This window comes from Ursus americanus, chromosome 7 (assembly GCF_024610735.1).
Source record: "Ursus americanus isolate L20-20 chromosome 7, mUrsAme1.1.p, whole genome shotgun sequence".
NCBI classification, from domain to species: Eukaryota; Metazoa; Chordata; class Mammalia; order Carnivora; family Ursidae; genus Ursus; species Ursus americanus.
The window spans coordinates 31,540,532-31,558,242 of NC_142133.1; the positions used below are offsets into that span (position 1 = coordinate 31,540,532).

The following is a 17,711-nucleotide window of genomic DNA, read 5'->3' on the forward strand; positions in this document are numbered from 1 at the left end:
TTTGACATTTTCTTAACAAGAAGTAGAAAAATATTAACCATTTGGTGAAGTGAAATCAGATGAGGATTTTTAACCTTTGACTTTTATCTGGTGGTAGTTGAAAAAATGTGCTAGTCCTGAAAGTATTCTAGTTTTTTTCCAGGTAATAACAAGATCCAGGGAGGAGGGTTGAGGATAGCTGAAAATAATTGCCTAAATTTGAATCCAGAGAAAGCCATGTTGGGGGTTTGATCTTGCTTTACCCGTCTTCGCTCTCTCGGCTTTCTTCTAGTGGGGTCTCCCTCAAGAGCTACAGCAAAGCTGGTTGGAGGACGCGTGGTTGCTACAGTCACCGCCCTCACTACCCGGACCTTGCAATCTACCGGTCTGCCTCTGCACTTCCGCAACCAGAACCACGGCACGCCATCTGCTTGCACTGGAGCGCTCAGCCGAAGCCAGCCTGGAACAACACCGAGTCCGTGCCTAATTTGTTCCGCTGTGGAGAGCCGCTCGAAGTTTTTGAGGCATTTTCACCCAGGCTCCCTTCGGCAGCCACAAATAGGCGGTGAACACAAGACACCTGACTTAATTGGAACCCTCGGGAACTGTTTCTGCTCGCCCCCTTCTGGCTGAGTAAGCTCACATGCCCGAACAGCCGTAGGACTCACGGCAGCCGCCCCAGCACGCACGCCGTGACCCAGAAGCCGCTGCGGGCCGCGAGTAGGGAAAGCTCATTTTTGGAAAAGATAAAACATTTACTCTTTCCTTAGATCATTTATTGACATTGTGTAGTAGGTAAATCAACCGCCCACTCAACTCCCCTTGAAAGTTTCTCACGAGTTCATTAAAGAGGGAAAAGGGATATTTTGGTTGGGCTTTTCTTTACAGTCATTTCAAGTCCTTCCCTAAAGATGGTTTTTCCCCTTACAGATCAGAGAGAAGGCACATTGAGCGAGAGAACCAACAGCTGGACCGGGGCACGTGGTGCCTGGAACTCCTCCCTAAATTGTTTTTCTTCCTTCGTTCCTTCAGAGAGGAAGGCTGCCCCAGACTCTACTTTTGCTCCCTGGCGTGGTTTACAAGGTTAGTCAAATATCCTGTACCAGAGAGTGCCTGAGTTAATGATTTCTCTAACTGGGCTAAAAGTCATATGCCACGGCGACGCTTCATCTTGTTGTATTTTTGCAAACGAGTCAGCTCTTGTAGGCCGATGACAGAGCTTAATGTTGTGTCACTAGACTCTCTAGAACCCATGCATTTATTAGGGTCACATTGCTGCAAGGAGCAATAAAGACCTTCCCTTTCTGGTAGCACCATGATTTTTCTGATAACCCTGAAAGGAAAAAAGAAAAAAGTGACTCAAAGAGACAAGATAGCATGTGGGCAATGTTTAGGTCAGATTGGAGCTCAGATCTGAGGGCATTTTTTTCATGGTTTTGAAAGTTACTTAATGACGTGGAAAAATGTGCTTAATATATTTCAGAAAGCAAATGTGTACAGCATGGTCCCAGTTTGTGTGTGTATTTTGGGTCTACAAAGATGATAGCAAGGAAATATTTCCTGCAAGTGATGGAATGTATATTCTTTGTACATTTTCCCAAAATGTCTACAATTTGCCTATAGTCTTTTTTTCTCACATTAAAGCACTCATAATTGGAGTCTTTTTATTTTATGTACAATGAGTTAACATTAAGACAGGTGTCTTGGATATCTGCTGTTAAGGGAGGTATCTTGGATGACCCATTCAAGGAAGTTCATTTAATCCAACTTAATGAAGCCTATATCCTCGGCGTACTGACGGAAACCCTGGCGGCACATATTGAGGCCATATTTCCAAATCAGACCGTGCTGGTTTGAGCAAATGCGGCAAGAACGAGAACCCTGACCAAATTTCCTCCGATGGCTCCAGGAGAGCTGTTGCATCTTGCTCTCCAGATGCAACGAGGCAAAAGGTGCCTATTGTCTACTTTTACAATCAGAAAATATAAATGCCTTTTTTAAAAAGGAAAGGTAATTATATCCAAATGTCTTGGATTTTTTTTTCTTTTACAGTGAGGAATAATTTACATACAGTAAAACTCTCTTTTTGTTTATAATGTCATGAGGGCTTGGGGAGGATACATTGTTGTTTAATTTTCTTTTGAGGTCACATTCGGAAAAGGTGAAAAAAAATTTTTTTTTATTGAGGTTAAATTGGTATTACAGAGTGTTCATCTCCAAAATGTCTATTTAGATCCTCTGCCCATTTTTAAATTGGGTTGTTTGGTTTTTTTGTGAAGTTGTATGAGTTCTTTATATAGTTTGGATATTAATCCCTTATTGGATACATAATTTGCCAATATCTTGTCTCATTCAGGAGGTTGCCTTTTTGTTTTGATGATGGTTCTCTTTACTGTGCAGAAGCTTTTTAGTTTAATGTAGTCCCATGTATTTATTTTTGCTTGTTTTCCTTCGCTTTTGGGGTCATATCCATAGAAATATCATAAGACTGATGTCAAGGAACTTGCCATCAATGTTTCCTTTTAGGAATTATATGTTTTCAAGTCTTACATTTAAGTCTTTTATCCATTTTGAGATCATTTTTGTGTATAGTGTAAGATAGTGGTGTAGTTTCATTAGATTGCATGTGACTGTCCTATTTTCCCAGCACCTTTTATTGAAAAGACTATCTTTTTTTCCATGGTGTATTCTTGGTTCCTTTATTGTAAATTAATTGTCTATATATGCATGGTTTTATTTCTGGGCTCTCAGTTCTGTTTCATTGATCTGTGTGCCTGTTTTTATAGCTTTGTAATATAGTTTGACTTCAGAGAACGGGATACCTCCAGCTTTGTTCTTTCTCAAGAACAAAACGGCTTTGGCTGCTTGGATCTTTTGTGGTTTCATACACATTTTGGAATTATTTGTTCTAGTTCTGTGAAAAATGCCATTGGAATTTTGATAGGAGTCACATTGAATTGAAGTATGGGCATTTTAACAATATTAATTCTTCCAATACATGAGCACAGAATATCTTTCCATTTATTTGTGTCATCTTCAGTCTCCATCAGTGTCTCATACTTTTCAGTGTATAGCTCTCTTACCTCCTTGGTTTAATTTATTCTGAGGTATTTTATTCTTTTTGATGCAGTTGTAAATGGGATTGTATTTTCTTAATTTCTCTTTCTGGTAATTTGTCATTAGTGTATAGAAATGCCACTGATTTCTGTAAGTTAATTTTCTATCCTGCAGCTTTACTGAATTCATTTATTCTAACAGATTTTTGGTGGAGTCTTTAGAGTTTTCTGTATTAAGTATCATGTTATCTACAAATAATAACCGCTTTATTTATTCCTTTCCAGTGTAGATGATTTTTATTTCTTTCTCTTGCCTAATTTCTGTGGCTAGGCCTTCCAATATTGTGTTGATTAAAAGTGGCAAGACTAGGATTGTTGTCTTGTTCCTGATCTTAGAGGAAAAGTTGTCGACCTCTCAGCATTGAGTATGATGCCAGCTGTGTTTGGCGTACATAGTCTTTATGTTGAGGTATGCTTCCTTTATACCCACTTCGAGAGTTTTTATTGAAAATGGATCTTGAATTTTGTCAAAGTGCTCCTTTTGCATCTATTGCGATGATCGTATGATTTGACTACTTCGCCTTGTTAATGTAGTGTATCCTGCTGATTGATGTGCAGATATCGAACCACCCTTGCATCCCTGGAATAAATCCAACTTGATCATGGTGTATGATTCTCTAAACATGTTGTTGGATTCAGCTCACTAATATTTTTCAGTATTTTTGCATCGATGTTCATTAAGGATGTTAGCCTGTACTTTTCTTTTTTTGTATGTGGTGTCCTTGTCTGGTTTTGGTAAGTGGCCTCACAAAATGAGTTTGGAAGCATTTCATTCTCTTCAGTTGTTTTGGAATGGTTTGATAAGGACATGTATAAAATCTTTAAATGTTTGGTAGAATTCACCAGTGAAGCTGCCCGGTCCTAGACTTTTGGTTGTTGGGAAGTTTTTATTACTGAGTCAATCTCCTTACTAGTAATCAATCTATTCAGATTTTCTATTTCTTCATGATTTAGTGTTGGGATCCCATGTGTTTCTAGGAATTTATCCATCTCTTCTTGATTGTCTATTTTGTTGGCATATAATTATGATGAATCCTTTTTATTTCTGCGGTATTAATTGTAACTTTTCCTCTACATTTTTCCCCCTACATTGGGATTTTCTTTCCTTTTTTTTTTTTTTAAGATTTTTATTCATTTATTTGAGAGAGAGAGAGGGCATAAGCAGAGGCAGAGGAAGAGGAATACCTGAGCCGAAAGCAGATGCTTAACCGACTGAGCCACCCAGGCGCCCCACTTACATTGGTATTTTCAAAAGAATCAATGCTTGTTAAAAACAATGCTTTGTAAAGGAGATAGAACTTATTGATAATCAGGGTTATAGTTTCATAAGATTGTCCTCAGTACCATAAACTTTTCATGTAATTAGGGATCAAGTTTAAGCTGGGTCAACTCCTACTTTTTAAAGCATATTTTCCCATGAAACTATCAAATCATTGTAGTGGTGAATGTGTTGTTTCTCCCACACCCCTGTATACCTACCTCCCACTCTCTATCTTCCTCTAACCTCCCTCAGCCCGTGGAATACTAGGAAAATCCCAAGAAGCCTAGTTCTGAAGAGCACCCCCTGTACATGACCTTTCTGAATTGTTTGTGTGGATTTAGAACTAAGAAACAGAAATATAAGGCAACTGCTTTACCAACCCAATGAGCTAAAATAATAATATCAAACTCTCCAGCTTTGTTTTAAACCCATATCTCTTTAAAATTTTTTTCTTTTTTCTTTTTTCTTTTTTTTTAAAGATTTTATTTATTCATTCGACAGAGAGAGAGACAGCCAGCAAGAGAGGGAACACAAGCAGGGGGAGTGGGAGAGGAAGAAGCAGGCTCCCAGCAGAAGAGCCTGACGTGGGGCTCGATCCCAGAATGCCAAGATCACGCCCTGAGCCGAAGGCAGACGCTTAATGACTGAGTCACCCAGGCACCCCTAAATTTTTTTTCTAAACAGGGGTGTCTGGGTGGCTCATTTGGTTGGGTGCCTGACTCTTGATTTCGGCTCATGATTTCAGGGTCGTGAGATTGAGCAACATGTTCAGCGGGGAGTCTGCTTGAGATGCTCTCCCTCGCCTTCTGCCCCTCCCCCCACTCTCTTTTTCTCTCTATAAAATAAATAAATCTTTAAAAGAATGTTTTTTCTAAATATAACCACAATATCTTTTTCATATCTTGGTATTATCTCCAAAATCAGGTACCCATTAGTGATACTCCTTATGTCCCATTCTGGCTCCACATGTGCTCAATCCAAGAGATGCAGATAAATCCAGAGCTGCTAAGCAGGCTAATTGGCAAGCTACAGCTTTTGGCCAGAAGTACTCGACCGAGCTGCTCCCCAAAAAACTAAGAATATGTCTGCTTCAGTCACCTTCTTGCTAAGCACCTTGTTCAATCTTGACTTTGGTCTTTGTAATCACACTATCAGCAGGGAAGACTGATGTGGCAGAGAGAGAGAGAGAGAAAGAGAACGAGAACATCCATCTGGACGTTGTAGAACGTGGGATTCAGATAGTGTGGTCCTCCACGTGGCTTGGACCCATTCATCCATGTCTCAATCTATCCTTACCCCTTACTTCTAGCTCTGTGTTTTAAGGTGATTTAAACACTGTAATTTCTTTTTGATCTGTGAGCTTTTCTGCCCCATGACCTGGTCTAGGAAACCGCCATTGCATCAAATTAATTTCCCACATGATGGATATAACCCCAGGTAATCTGACACCAGTGCCTGCTCCCTTAGAATTATGCCATACAAACTCCTTGAAGAAATCATGTGTGTTCAAAGTCTATTGATTTCCAACAATCAAAACATTTTATTCAGAGGAAGAAAAGGATACTTTCTAAAAAACCAGGTAGAAAAATGAGTGTTTAAGACCATAAGAAGAGTCACAAAGAGGGGTGCCTGGGTGGCTCAGTCGTTAAGCGTCTGCCTTTGGCTCAGGGCATGATCCTGGCATTCTGGGATCGACTCCCACATTGGGCTCATCCACTGGGAGCCTGCTTCTTCCTCTCCCACTCCCCCTGCTTGTGTTTCCTCTCTCGCTGGCTGTCTCTATCTCTGTCAAATAAATAAATAAAATCTTTAAAAAAAAAAAGAAGAAGAATCACAAAGAAATTGGGGAAAGCAAGACATTTTAAAGTGAAGTGATAGGACGCCCCGGGCGGCTCAGTCAGTTAAGCATCTGCTTTCCACTAAGATCATGATCCCAGGGCCTTGGGATCAAGCCCCACATCAGGCTCCCCGTTCAGCAGGGAGCCTGCTTCTCCCTCTCCCACTCCCCCTGCTTGTGCTCTCTCTCTCCCTCTCTCAAATAAAAAAAATAAATAAAATCTTTGAAAAAATATAAAGTGAGGTGATAGAATAAGATATAACATACATCAAATGAATCAATAAGAATTTTTGTTAAAAGTAGCTTTCTGGAAAAGCCTACAAATAATGACTAACTCAGTAACAAACACCTTGGGCAATTAGATTGTGGTTTCTAAATACAGTTTCCTACTAAAAGGAACCACACTTCTTAAAGAAATGGCTAACTCCAGGTCTGAAGTAGAATATATACACATTGAGACTTGGACCATTTTATCCTACCGTAAAGCAAAGAAGCTATCAAAAATTAATAGGATCATGTCAAAATGACTCAGAAGCAAACTTGAAGACGTTCCTACTGACCCAACATGGAACAATTTGAGCAGCAATAAGAATGATAGCTGTAATGATTTAAAACCCATTAAGTATGGATAAATAGTTCAAATTAATCATTAAAAAAATCTCATTGGCCATCTTTGGAGAATGCTAGAGAACCAATTCTTTATTTCTGAAAAATGCACTGTCAGTAAAAGAGAATCTATTAAAGCTGATTAATTTGTAATATTTCAATGAAAATTGAAAGGGTCGCTGAACATTAAGATGGATACTATTCTATTCTATGCTTTTAATAGTTTACTGAATCTGTAAAAGAAACAGAATAGGTAAAAATGCTTTTACTGTGTTTTTAACAAGTTCTTACTCGTAGATTCATACCTCAGGTAGCTACATAAAAATGTTAATAAATGATCACAAAGAGGGAAGAGGCATCACCATACATAGTTAAACAAAGCATTTTTGTCTGTTCTAACAGACTGCAACCCATTAGTCATTTGTGCTAGCTTTCCAAGGAAACCTCCATTTAAATTTGCACTCATATGTTTTACAAGTTTCACGAGGGACCATTATTCCTATATGTTTATATTCATGACTGTAGGAGACAAAAAATTACAGCATGACATATTTTTAAAAGGACCAACCAAATTAGATAAAATGTCATGACCTTTACTTCTCTTTTGTAGGCTTATTTTAAATTATCACTTTATCCTGCATAAAGCAATTTTTCAAAGGGCATGTGATTTTTCCATCCTAATAAACTTCTTTAAAATTCCATCATTAAGAGAACTAATCTTCCTCCTTTGCATGCTACTCTATAATTTCCTATCCTATCCTATGGGGGTAAAGATTACCCCATTAACTCAATGCCTTATTAGGTCAATCCACAGGAACTGCCATGGCTATAGTATATATAGCCAGCCCAGAATAAAGGGAGTCTGAGGATGCAAGTTATATCAATTACATTCTTCCAAAGAGAGACAGGAAAATGGACTCTAAAATGAGTGAACTAGGAGAAAACAGGCGTCTGGAAGTCTACTCCTAATTATCAGGTCTTAAAGCATATACACGTGGGAGTGGTCACACGGAGGGTACATATTACACTTTTTTTTTTCATTCCTCAAAGGCAACAGTGTTCACAGATAAGAATAAATTCAAGAAAACAAAAATCCCAATGTTGCCAGAAGGTTGTGTCAAGCATTTGTGTTAAACATCACTATGAAAAGCCCTGTACTGTTAGAGTTACTAGAGAGGAGGAAATATAATCATTATTCTCAAAAGACTTCCACAAATAAAGACTAACTTTGACTGAGTGCTTCTCATGGACCATGCTCAGCACTGTATGTGTGTGTTTCATGTGCATATCATGGTATCTATCTATCTATCTATCTTCAAAGCCTCACTATAGCCTCCTCAGATACATATTGTTATTTCCACTTTAGAGATGGAGAAACTGAAGCTCAGGGAAGTTAAGTAACTTGCTCAAAGTCACACAGCAAGTTGAGTGTTGGATCTGGTTAGGAACCTTAGCTCTATCCCTAGAGCCGGAACACTTAACTATTAAGCTATCTTCCCCATGCAAGTTTGATCAAGAGACCAAACATTTACGTATACTACTTAAGATACACAGGTGGGTAAGTTAAGAGATTGTGTCTTTAGTCCTTACTCTGACATTTTAGTCAACTCTCTTTGTGCCTCATTTTCTTCATCTGTCAAATGGGAATTCCAATGCTTATCTAGCTAATTATGGAATTACTATGATAATGGATGTGAAAGTGTTCTGCAGGAACAAATATCATACAAAATGCTGTTTTTTTTAAAAAAAAAACAATAGAGGGTCTCACATCTGTCCCCTGTCTTTGTGGGGTGGAGGTCTAGACTGATATCGTCATTCAACAAACACTTATTGAGCATTTACCGTGCACCCAGCAAGTGCTTGGCGCTACTTGTATGGAAGATGAGCAAACCAGACATGGCCACTGCCTTTGTTGCGTGCAGTCTCAAGCTACGGACACACATTAAGTGCACAGGTACACAAATATGGGTATAATTTTAAATTGTGTCCTGAAGGAAATAAACACCTCACCATCAGGAAAGAGAATGGACTGGGGAGAAATGACTTTTACACTGGTGCAGGGAAGAACGGAAAGTGTGGAGTGAGGCATGTGGTGTCTGAGTCACTGTAGAAGAGGCGCCGACGAGCACAGGGCGAGGCCGGAACCTTGTGGGCACAGTAGTGGTTTTGTATTTCAAGCTAAGTGCAATGAGAAATCATTAATGGGTTAAGAGCTGGGGTCTGGTGGTCAAAGAGTTGAAGGTGTTTGCCAAAGTAATTGCACTGATCAGCCACGATGTCAGGGCTGGATAAGGGGTCAGTGAAGAGAGAAGGGGACTGCTGGATGGAGAGAGAACGGAAGGTCGTGGGACTGAAGGGTTTGATGGCATGCAAGGAGTGTTGCTGGTGGTTACTTGAGAAAGTGGAAGGAGAAAAGAGTGTGTCTGAATGAGCGAAGAAGACAGTGAAGTTTCTGGTCCATGTTATGATCATGGGAACGAGTGGTGGTGACAGGGTAAAGTGTAGCTAGAGACGTGAAGTCAGAGAACTAAAAGGCCAGGATGAGTTGACTGAACTGGGGGAAAAAGTTCCAACTCACAGAGGGCTTGCACAGGGGTTTTGCACAGGACTGACCCCTACTGGTAAATGCTGGTAAGAAGCCCCAGCTTCTGTGGAACCCACGGAAGCTCAGGGAAAATGGCAGCCACAGGCAGCAAAGGAAGAGCGCTGTTTTTACTTAGACATAACATTTTCGCTTTTTGAAATGTCTCTTCCAGGGGTATTTGACTCAGAATGTCCTCACACCTAAAACACCTCTTCTAGATAATTCCAGGCTCACGTTATCAAGTAATGAAAATGCAATGCGTGAATAGTTGGGAGAACATGAATTTCTCCATAAATTTTGTTTTTACTTTCTTTCTTAGTGTAATATACATGTTACAAAATGCACAAGTTGTAACCGTATGGCTAGATTAAATTTTGGAAATGTATAAACCCATCACATTACAAATGTAACCATCACCCATATTAAATACTGAATATTCAGGTAACCCAGAAATTTCTCTCTTGCCCTCCCCTAGTCACTACTTCCTATATCCTCCTGACTTCTGGCAATATAGATTAGTTTTCTCTGTTCTTCAACATCATATAAATGGAATCAAACAGTATATACTCTCGTACTTTGCTTCTTCAACTTAATGTATATCTGTGAAATTTACCCATATTGCATATAACAGTAGCTCATTCCTTTTTTAAAAAAAAAAATCCATTTAGGGGATGTGGAGAAAGGGGAACCCTCTTACACTGTTGGTGGGAATGCAAGCTGGTACAGCCACTCTTCCATGGAAAACAGTATGGAGGTTCCTCAAGACATTAAAAATAGAGCTACCCTACAACCCAGCAATTTCACTACTAGGTATTTACCCCAAAGATACAGATGTAGTGAAAAGAAGGGGCACATATACCCCCAATGTTCATAGCAGCAGTGTCCACAATAGCCAAACTGTGGAAGGAGCCGAGATGGCCTTCAACAGATGAATGGATAAAGAAGGTGTTGTCCATATATACAATGGAATATTACTCAGCCATCAGAAAGGATGATTACCCACCATTTGTATTGACATGGATGGAACTGGAGGGGATTATGCTAAGTGTGAAATAAGTCAAGCCGAGAAAGACAATTATCGTATGGTTTCACTCATATGTGGAACATAAGAAATAGCACAGAGGACCACAAGGGAAGGAAATGAAAACTGGGAAGAGATCAGAGAGGGAGACAAACTATGAAAGACTCTGGACTCTGGGAAACAAACTGAAGGTTACAGAAGGGAGGGGGTAGGGGATTGGGGCAACAGGGTGATGAGTATTAAGGAGGACCTGTGTGGTGATGGGCACTGGATGTTATACGCAACTAATGAATCGTCGAACACTACATCAAAAACTAATGATGTATTATATGTCAACTAATTGAACATAATAAAAATAAAAAAATTTAAAATCCATTTAGAAAATATACTACCATTATTTATTCATTCTCTTGCTGATGAGCTCTTGGGTTGTTTCCAGTTTATGACCGTTACTCTATATGTCTTCTGTCGATAGTATGTATGTATGTATGTATGTATGTATGTATGTATGTATATAGTAGATATCTAACTAGATTTAGAATTGCCGGATCACTCTAAGTAGTTGCCGTCAAAGGTTTTCCAAAGAAGCATTCCCACCACCAGTATAGGATAATTCCAACCGTTGCACATTTTTTTGCTAACACTTGGTATTGTTGGGTCTTTGTTTGCTCTTGTTTTGTATTCCAGTGTGTATGTCCTCTCATGTTAGCCGCCTATTAGAGAGGACTTCAAGAGAACCCCTTGGAGAGTTTGACTTGTTTCTCTTGGAGTTTCTGTGGCACAGAGGCAAGTGCCAAACCTAGTTCTGAAAAAATTCTCCAGGCTAAAGCAGCAAGTGGTAGCAGAGTAGAGACAGTTGTACTAAATGCGGGGCGGTAAATGCAGTTGCACTAACTCTGAGGGCAGGGCAAGGCCTGGGTGGTTCTCATGGACCACATGCAGGTCTTAGGTCCCTCTCGTATCCTGTCCTGGGGAAGTCAACAGTTTCCAACAAAGAGGTGGCCTGAAAGACGAAAGAGAGAGATCTAGAAAGGCAGAGGAGGGGCATTGCCAGGGTCCAGGGAGTTGTCATCAAAGAGCCCAGCACAACATCTCTGATGGACTCAAGGAAGGGCCCCATGAGAGGCAAGGATCTGCCTTCCCAGGGGTCACTTTTGTGAGGTGCCTGTCCGTGAGATCTTTCTGTCCCTTCCTGACCTGAAAAAAGAGCTGGGTGAGGGCCAGGAAAGAGGAAGAGAGCCACAGTTGGAAAATAGATACAGAAGCTGACCAAACCCTCTCCCCCACAGTTGCCCTTCCAGACTAAAGCAAGACAGAGCTGAGAGAAGGTTCAAATTAGACGAAAGTGTGAAGTTGTGATTCAGACACTAGCCTAAATATTTTATTTACTAAAATACCCCTGACAAACCCCATGCCCCAAAACTTGCTCTCCTTGCAGAACTGCCTGCTTCATTTAATGGCAACTCCATCCCTCCAGTTGCTTCAGCCCAAAGCCATCAAGTCATCCTTGTGTCTTCTCACAGCCCATAGTCTATCCATCAACGGATCCTGCCTTCCCTACCTTAACATGGTCTATGTTTTAAAAGGGGGGCGGGGAGTGGTCAAGTATGTTTTTGGTGTTTTCTGTACTTAGGATGTCCTGAATTATTAATTGTTGGCCAGCTTTCAAGAAGATAAGAATGAGTACGGTTTGCTCTGTTCTGCAAAGAAATGCTCTGTCTCTTCTTTTGCATATGCTTGTGCTACTAAAGGCTAAATCATCTGAACAGAGACCAAAACCTAAGGAAGGAACTAATAATTCATTAAAGTAAAATGATTGTGGTTGCTACTAATTCGTATCTCATACAATCCAATACAAAGGAATTGTTGGTTCAGGATAAATAACATACATCCTGGGGAAATGAACTCAGAAGATGGAAGTTTGATTTGGACATAATTACATATGAATATGGATTTTAAAACAAATATAAAGCCTTAACTTAGAGTTTTATTGTATTTTAGTACCATTGCTGCCTTTATGTTTATTTTTTCTCTCATAATTGAGTTTTTATTGGTTGTTCTGAGGATCAGTAGAGACATTTCAATTTGTACACAATTTTTTTTTAAGTAGACTTCACACAGGGCTTGAACTCACAACCCTGAGATCAAGACCTGAGCTGAGATCAAGAGTTGGACACTTAAACAACTGAGCCACCCAGGCACTCCAATTTGTACACAATTCTTAATGTACATACTAAAAATCTAAAAAAAAATCATTGAGTTGTGATTCTTTTCTAAAAGTCCAGTGAACTTCCAGCTTAAAATTTGGAGGCAAAGATTCCTTAACAGTATATCAAGTACCTATTTCTTCAAATGTTGTTACATTGTTAAATCCCATTAATTGACAATTCAATATCATATACAGTACATACTCAGATTTTCAGTCTTGCATAGCACATTTAAAAAGTTACTAGGAAAACTGGACTACCATCACCATGATGTTACAGGGTGTACAAAATTCTGATAGGAGGAGCCAAGATCAAGGAGTGGTTTTCTTTAGGAAACAATTCTACCAAAAACAACATGGGAATAGAATTTAAAATATTCAAGTCATATTAAATGCACGACTGACTCCAAATTGCCATTCAGTATGCCTGGTATTACAGGCTATAAAAACTACCCCATCCATGGAATGTTAGGCTGACACACAGGACAACTGAAACCTCCGATATTCAATATCCCACGATTTTCTGGTTGTACCAAAAAAAAAAAAAAAAAAAAAACCAGCAAATGATTTCACCTCTTAAAAAAAAGCATTACACTTAAAAAATGGGATGAGGTCGGACCCCTCTTTAAAATTTTCTAGAGCTACTAAAAAATTTGCATTTACCAAATAGTTGATAAAAATGTTTCTCTAGATTGTATAAGCAGGGAGACGGGGACCATGATAAGACCCGATATATGATATTAATCAGATTTGGCTTCTTTCTCTCCTGATTCATCAGAGGCTAGACTCTCCTCATTTTCATTTTCTCTGATATCTACTGGTAAGTCTTATTTTGTCTCCTGGTTAGCCATTTCAGCCTGGTTTCCCTTTGCTCCCTTTTTCCTCTTTGTCTGCACTTTTTTGTCTGAAGATTTATCCTTTCCTATTGCCTCGTTTGACTTTGTTTCCACTTTTGCAGAAGCAGGTTTGGCTGACAACCTCTCCAACCTCGTCTTGGGCTCCTCCTTCCCGGCCCCCTTTGGTGGGGCTGACCTTCTTCTTGGGTACCTTGGTGGTGGGGCAGGTGTGTGATGTGTGTCTACAGGCCACCCAGAGCCTTCTCAAAGCTGGGCTGCCTGGCCGCTGCCACTGCTCCCGCTGCCCAATCTGCTGCAACCCTACCCTAATGTTTACATATCTGTTGAAGTCCACCTAATAAAGGAGAAATATGTGTTTGCCTATGGAATTTATAAATATAAACACAAAGAGCTATGGTTTTTTATTTATTTTTTATTTGACACAGAGAGAGAGAGACAGAGACAGAGCACAAGCAGGGGGAGTGTGAGAGGGAGAAGTAGGCTCCCCACTGAGCAGGGAGCCCAATGCAGGGCTCCATCCCAGGAACCCAGGATCATGACCCGAGTGGAAGGCAGAGGCTTAACCAACTGAGCCACCCAGGTGCCCCAGAACTATGGCTTTAAGAGGAACATATTGTTTTCATGATAATGCTTGTTAATCTCACCAAGAGGAGCAAATTCATTGTTAGCAGACCTGCCTTGCAAGAAATATTAAAAGAAATTGCAGAAGAAATGAATATGTAATAGAGTTATTCATTTAAAAATAAGAACTGCTTTCCCCAAATAACTTGTTACTTTAAATATTCTAAGATTACTTGTGAAAACTAAAATGCAAGGGATTCTACTTCCAGAATAGCAGCTTGAGGTACTACACAAATCTTCTCCCCACTAAAGTAACCGTAACTGAAGAAAATTATAAAAAAACCCACCCACTTAAAGTCTCTGAAAATTATCCTTAGGTTATACAGCAAATGAAGAAACATTTATTCAAGGAAATCTACCAAGTGTCAGTGCTAGCAGCAAAGGTCTGTAGTGCTGGAGCCACAAGCTCTCCTTCCTTCCCCTTCTCCAGCTCAGCTTTAGGGAAGTCCTGCTTCAGGCTGATTTGACCAAGAAGGAAGGGCTCTCTTTCTCTTGAGTTTCCAATCAAGGGATAAGGTATCTTAGCAGGAGGTGCCACTAGCATCCCTTATCTCCTCCATCTCTGATTCACAGAAGCTATATTCCTGATGAGCATAGCCAAAAAATTAAAGACTCCTTTCCTCCATGCAGCTTTTACTCATATGATGGAGGCTCTCCCCCCACGCACTGCAAACGGAGAATACTGGGGCCCCAACGGCCTTGCCAGCGCACTTGGAGGGTAGAGGTTCCACACAAGGAGAGGCAAGACAAGAATGCCAGGGGCTACCATCCCTATCTAGCCACCTGTTTGTAAAGCACTTAAAGGTCACTTCTACCCTCAGCTCCAGAGGAGTGGCTCAGAGATCTTGCCATTAGAGCAGAGAGTTCAAAATGCTTTCTAAAGGAACTGACTTTATTTCAACTGGCATAAGAAAGAATCAACAAACTTGAAGGTAGATCAAATAAGATTATATAATCCAAAGAAAAGAGAAAAGAAATGATGAAGAAAAATTAACAAAGCCGCAGAGAAGTGGGATACCAGTAAGCACATTGACATAATGTGTAATGAGAGTAGCCGAAAAAGAGGAAAGAACCAGAAAATATAGTCAAAGAAATAATGGCTGAAAACATCCTAAATTTGATGAAAAATAATCTATAATCTAAAAATTAATCTATACATCCAGGAAACTCAATAAACTCCAAGGAGGATAAACTCAAAGAGATCCATGTATAGATACATCATAGTAAAAATGCTAAGAACAAAGACAAAGAGAAAAATTTGAAAGCAAAAGAAAAACAACTAGTCATGAGCAAAAAAAGCCAGATTGATTAATAGCTGACTTCTTACCTGAAACAATGGAGGCCAGAAGTTATTGGAATGGCATATTCAAAGTGTTTTAAGCGTCAACCAAGAATTTTATACCCAGAAAAACTGTATTTCAAAAATGAAGGCAAAATAAAAACATTCCCAGATCAACAAAAACTGAGCAGATTCATTGTTAGCAGACTTGCCTTGCAAGAAATATTAAATTCTTTAGTCTGAAAGCAAGTGACTTCAGCCAGTAATTGAAATCCACATTAAAAAAAAAATACTGATGAAGGTAATTATCCAATTATGTAATATAAGAAAACAATAAAAGAATATTTTCCCCTTCTCAAGTTATTTTAAAGCAATTGTACAAAGCAATGTGTGTATAATTGTATTGTTCATCCTGTAATATGTAGAAATGTATTATATTTGGCAATAGCAACACAAAGATGTTGGGAGCAAAACTTAATGGAGTAAGGAAAGTACACTACATGGTAATTCGGATCCACAGGAATAAATAAAGAGATTGGGAATGGTAAATAAGAAGGTTAATATAATAAAAAAAACTACATTTCTCTCTCTAAAAAAAAAAAGGTTAATATAACAAGCTCCATAAATATATACTTGCTTTATTCCTTCTTTTGGCTTCCTTAGTAGACATGAAATTATATAAAGTAATAGCTATAATAATGAATTTTGAGTTGTATCATAACTAGACATAATATGCATAACAATAAAAGTACAAAAAGGAGGAAGAGATGATGGAGATATGTATAGGAATAATGTTTCTATATCTCACTGAAATTGAGTTGATATAAATCTGAAGTCAATTTTGGTAAGTTAAGATGTATACAGTAAGCCCTAGAGCTATCATTAAGAAAATAACTCAAAAATATATTAAAGAAATAAAGGAATTTAAATATTACACTAGAAAATATCCACTTAATGCAAAAGAAAGCAATACAGGAACAGTAGAAGAATGAAAAGACACGAGACATGTAGAAAACAAAAAGCAAAATGGCAGGTGTATATTTAACTGTATCGATAATTTAAATTTTAAATGAATCAGTAACTCTCCAATTGGATCTAACGCTATCCAACTTTTAGATTCAAAGATAAGAATAAGAACCTGGAGTGGCTATACTACTACTAGACAAAATAGACTTTAAAACAAAAAGAAGTTAGAAAAAGTGAGATAAGTAGGAATACTTATAATGAAAAAAGTATCAATCCATCAGGAAAAATATAATAATTATAAACATATGCACCTAATAACAGAACTCAAAAAAACATGAAGCAAAACTGACAGAAGTGAAAGAAGAAATAGTTCATCCAACAATAATGATTAGACACTTCAAAACCTCGCTTTCAATAATGGGAAGAGTAATGAGGCAGATCAACGAGGAAATAGAGAACTTGTTTTTATTTTTTTTTTAATTTTAAAAAAGATTTTATTTATGTATTTATTTATTTATTTATTTATTTATTTATTTATTTATTTGACAGAGCGGGAGAGAGAGAGAGAAAACAAGCAGGGGTAGCAGTGGAGGGAGAAGGAGAAGGAGGCTCCCTGCTGAGCAGAGAGCCTGATACAGGGCTCAATCCCAGGACCCTGAGATCATGACCCGAGCCAAAGGCAGATGCTTAACTGACTGAGCCACCCAGGGGCCCCGAGAAGTTGTTTTTATAAGCCAAAGATGTAAGAGTCATTTATGAACACTCCATCCCAAAACAGCAGAATATAATTCTTCTCAAGTTCACATAGAAAATTCTCTAGTATAGACCATGTACTAGGCTATAAAATAAATCTCAGTACATTTAAAAGGATAAAAATAATACAGAGGCGCGTGGGTGGTGCAATCGGTTAAGCGTCTTAGTTTTGGCTCAGGTCGTGATCTCAGGGTCCTGGGATCAAGCCCTGCATTGGACTCCATGCTCAGTGTGGAGTCTGCTTGAGATTGTCTCTCCCTCTCCCCCTCCCACTTGTGCTCTCTCTCTCTCTAAAATAAATAAATCTTTAAAAAAAATAATATGAAGTACATTCTCTGATCACAAGGAAATGAAATTAGAAATGAACAATAGAAAAAAATTGGGGAAACTCACAAATATCCAGAAATTAAGCCGCACATTCCTGAATAACCAAGTAGTCAAAGAAGAAATCACAAAGGAAATTAGAAAATATTTAGGAAAAATGAAAGGGAACATAGAATATACCAAAATGCATGAAATTCAGCTAAAGCAGTGCTTAGAAGGAATTTATAGTTATAAACACCCTTTATTAAAAAAGAAGAGAGGCTTCAAATCATCTAAACCTCCACCTTAAGGCACTGGAAAA

At 38.8% G+C, this 17,711-nt stretch overlaps 2 pseudogenes; both read right to left on the bottom strand.

Annotated features, from left to right (window-relative positions):
- Window positions 1-1,737: 1,737 nt before the first annotated feature.
- LOC123786151 (small ribosomal subunit protein uS14 pseudogene) lies at window positions 1,738-3,582 on the bottom strand (annotated as a pseudogene).
- A 9,768-nt stretch (window positions 3,583-13,350) lies between these two features.
- Window positions 13,351-14,632, bottom strand: LOC123786152 (non-histone chromosomal protein HMG-14 pseudogene; annotated as a pseudogene).
- Between the last annotated feature and the right edge of the window lie 3,079 nt (window positions 14,633-17,711).